Here is a 4377-nt window from a genome sequence, read left to right as displayed (position 1 = left end):
CTACCAAGGACAGTGTGAGTGAACTTCGGGAGAAGGGGGAATGGGGTGGGGGAGGGAACTGTAGCAACACTATGAGCTGGTGGCTGGGTCCTACCAAGGACAGTGTGAGTGAACTTCGGGAGAAGGGGGAATGGGGTGGGGGAGGAACTGTAGCAACACTATGAGCTGGTGGCTGGGTCCTACCAAGGACAGTGTGAGTGAACTTCGGGAGAAGGGGGAATGGGGGTGGGGGGGGAACTGTAGCAACACTATGAGCTGGTGGCTGGGCGCCAAGGGCAGTGTGGGCGGTGTAGTGACCGAACAGGGGCGATGGAGGGCGGCAGACAATTGTCAAATATCGCCTCAAATTCAAGTGCTGCCACAGGCGACGGTCTAATGGGAGGGCTGGCCCTGATCCCGTCTGTAAAACCCACAATGAGGACATCAAGTAAGTTTTCATAAATCATTGGGTTCCGTTCAAGAAGAAACGTCAGAGTCGTCTGAAGTGGAGGCATTAATTCATGTTGACGTTTACAACATAACATGCTTGGACATTTCATCATTAAGACCTTTAGGGAATAATGTCTGGAGGGTGAAAATCCCAAAACATTCTCATTAGATCCGTGTTATATCACCTCCCCTGTCTGATATCTTGACTTTCTCTCTGTCACACAACCTAAAGGTAGAAATGTCATGTTTTAGGTCTTTACAATGTACTGCGACTGGATAATCCCGGTCTTTACTCCCGATGTAATTTTTATAATTCTCCGAGATAACAAGAGGTTTTACCTACATAACACAGCCCACATGGACATTTAATCATGGAGATAACATGGGTGGTGTTTACCTACATAACACAGCCCACATGGACATTTAATCATGGAGATAACATGGGTGGTGTTTACCTACATAACACAGCCCACATGGACATTTAATCATGTAGATAACATGGGTGGTGTTTACCTACATAACACAGCCCACATGGACATTTAATCATGTTGATAACATGGGTGGTGTTTACCTACATAACACAGCCCACATGGACATTTAATCATGTAGATAACATGGGTGGTGTTTACCTACATAACACAGCCCACATGGACATTTAATCATGTAGATAACATGGGTGGTGTTTACCTACATAACACAGCCCACATGGACATTTAATCATGTAGATAACATGGGTGGTGTTTACCTACATAACACAGCCCACATGGACATTTAATCATGTAGATAACATGGGTGGTGTTTACCTACCAAACACAGCCCACATGGACATTTAATCATGTAGATAACATGGGTGGTGTTTACCTACATAACACAGCCCACATGGACATTTAATCATGGAGATAACATGGGTGGTGTTTACCTACATAACACAGCCCACATGGACATTTAATCATGTAGATAACATGGGTGGTGTTTACCTACATAACACAGCCCACATGGACATTTAATCATGTAGATAACATGGGTGGTGTTTACCTACATAACACAGCCCACATGGACATTTAATCATGGAGATAACATGGGTGGTGTTTACCTACATAACACAGCCCACATGGACATTTAATCATGTTGATAACATGGGTGGTGTTTACCTACATAACACAGCCCACATGGACATTTAATCATGTAGATAACATGGGTGGTGTTTACCTACATAACACAGCCCACATGGACATTTAATCATGTTGATAACATGGGTGGTGTTTACCTACATAACACAGCCCACATGGACATTTAATCATGTAGATAACATGGGTGGTGTTTACCTACATAACACAGCCCACATGGACATTTAATCATGGAGATAACATGGGTGGTGTTTACCTACATAACACAGCCCACATGGACATTTAATCATGTTGATAACATGGGTGGTGTTTACCTACATAACACAGCCCACATGGACATTTAATCATGTAGATAACATGGGTGGTGTTTACCTACATAACACAGCCCACATGGACATTTAATCATGTAGATAACATGGGTGGTGTTTACCTACATAACACAGCCCACATGGACATTTAATCATGTAGATAACATGGGTGGTGTTTACCTACATAACACAGCCCACATGGACATTTAATCATGTTGATAACATGGGTGGTGTTTACCTACATAACACAGCCCACATGGACATTTAATCATGTAGATAACATGGGTGGTGTTTACCTACATAACACAGCCCACATGGACATTTAATCATGTAGATAACATGGGTGGTGTTTACCTACATAACACAGCCCACATGGACATTTAATCATGTTGATAACATGGGTGGTGGAACACGTAATAATGTCATTAATTTGGAACCGTGTTCCTGTATGTGGGTGGCAGAAATATTCACACTTCATCATATTGTTGCACTGGGCTCAACATCTGCATTTACAGCAACCAATCAGAAGAGGGCGGAAAAGAGCCTGGCTCGTTTTCTTTTGTGGCTGGAGGTTTGGCATTGACCAATTTGTTGCATAAATTGCGACCTCTCCTATATAGTAAGTGGTGGGTTGTTAAATTTACCCGACCTCTCCTATATAGTAAGTGGTGGGTTCTTACATTTACCCGACCTCTCCTATATAGTAAGTGGTGGGGTCTTAAATTTACCCGACCTCTCCTATATAGTAAGTGGTGGGTTCTTAAATTTACCCGACCTCTCCTATATAGTAAGTGGTGGGTTCTTAAATTTTGACCTCTCCTATATAGTAAGTGGTGGGTTCTTACATTTACCCGACCTCTCCTATAGTAAGTGGTGGGTTCTTAAATTTACCCGACCTCTCCTATATAGTAAGTGGTGGGTTCTTAAATTGACCCGACCCCTCCTATATAGTAAGTGGTGGGTTGTTAAATTTACCCGACCCCTCCTATATATAAGTGGTGGGTTCTTAAATTTACCCGACCTCTCCTATATAGTAAGTGGTGGGTTCTTAAATTTACCCGACCCCTCCTATATAGTAAGTGGTGGGTTGTTAAATTTACCCGACCCCTCCTATATAGTAAGTGGTGGGTTCTTAAATTTACCCGACCTCTCCTATTTACAATAAGTGGTGGGTTCTTAAATTTACCCGACCCCTCCTATATAGTAAGTGGTGGGTTGTTAAATTTACCCGACCCCTCCTATATAATAAGTGGTGGGTTCTTAAATTTACCCGACCTCTCCTATATAGTAAGTGGTGGGTTGTTAAAGTCAGCTGGCAGAGCTGGGTCTGATAAAACATGACAATGGTTCTAAGGAGTTTTCTGTCTGTGTATCTGTCTGTCTGTCTGTGTATCTGTCTGTCTGTGTATCTGTCTGTCTGTCTGTCATTCTGTCTGTGTGTATCTGTCTGTCTGTCATTCTGTCTGTGTATCTGTCTGTCTGTCTGTCTGTCATTCTGTCTGTGTATCTGTCATTCTGTCTGTCTGTCATTCTGTCTGTGTATCTCTCTGTCTGTCATTCTGTCTGTGTATCTGTCTGTCATTCTGTCTGTGTGACTCTGTCTAGATTTAGGTTCCCAAGGAAGGTACTCCTGATAGCCCTCAGACCCGTCTGGATCTTGACACTCTGAACACGCGTCCTGCATCATATCTCTTACACCAGATATGTTTTGTATTTTGTAAAAGGGTATTTTCTTTTTGTTTGCTGCAAAAACTGAAAAACCTGCTTGGAAGGAAATACTGCTGTGAAACCTACAGGAGCCGGATCTTCATTTGATCATCCTGATGTTGTAGGAATTTTCCTGCACAGAATGAAATGCTAATTTGTAATGTATTCCAGGTTAAAAAGGCTTAAAAACAACATACCAATTTCCTGTTGATGCAGGATAATTTATGTTATGTGAAACTGTCTCAAACGAATATATGACATATCTCTCTCTCTGCCTCCATCTCTCTGTCTCTCTCTCTCTGCCTCCTCTCTCTCTCTGTCTCTAACTCTCTGCCTCTCTCTCTCTAACTCTCTTTGCCTCTCTCTCTCTGCCTCTCTCTCTCTGCCTCCCTCTCTCTCTCTTGATTTATCTCTGCCTCTCTCTCTCTCTGCCTCCCTCCCTCTCTGCCTCCCTCCCCTCTCTCTCTCTCTATATATCTCTGCCTCCCTCTCTGTCTCTCTATCTATCTCTGCCTCCCTCTCTGTCTCTCTCTTTCTATCTCTGCCTCCCTCTCTGTCTCTCTCTATCTATCTCTGCCTCCTCTCTCTCTCTCTCTCTCTCTCTCTCTCTCTCTCTCTCTCTCATCCAAGGTCTTTTTTTTCTATACACTACTAAAGTGACACGTCATTTTCCAGGAAGTAGCCTTGTAGTTTTTGTAGTCTTTCTGAATAGTCTTCAAAGGGTAAAAACGCATCACAATGGTCTTCAAGCCAAATAATCCATAAAAGGAATCTAGGCAGAGGTAAATTCATCCAAAACAAAATAA

The 4377-nt window shown here is 42.8% G+C and overlaps 1 long non-coding RNA gene across 3 annotated transcripts; it reads right to left on the bottom strand.

Annotated features, from left to right (window-relative positions):
• Positions 1-347: 347 nt before the first annotated feature.
• Positions 348-2207, bottom strand: LOC127915605 (uncharacterized). 3 transcript variants are annotated; one of them, XR_008091422.1, is made up of 3 exons: positions 1523-2207; positions 1291-1464; positions 348-1232 (listed from the first exon to the last, which is right to left on the bottom strand). It is a non-coding gene; the product is annotated as an uncharacterized LOC127915605 (long non-coding RNA). The 3 variants fall into 3 exon arrangements; XR_008091424.1 differs by having other exon boundaries at positions 1291-1406; XR_008091423.1 differs by having other exon boundaries at positions 1291-1754; positions 1813-2207.
• Between the last annotated feature and the right edge of the window lie 2170 nt (positions 2208-4377).

This window comes from Oncorhynchus keta, chromosome 35, assembly GCF_023373465.1.
Source record: "Oncorhynchus keta strain PuntledgeMale-10-30-2019 chromosome 35, Oket_V2, whole genome shotgun sequence".
Classification (NCBI taxonomy): domain Eukaryota; kingdom Metazoa; phylum Chordata; class Actinopteri; order Salmoniformes; family Salmonidae; genus Oncorhynchus; species Oncorhynchus keta.
The sequence above is the reverse complement of the archived record's forward strand: the minus strand, read 5'-3'. Positions and strand labels throughout refer to the sequence as shown.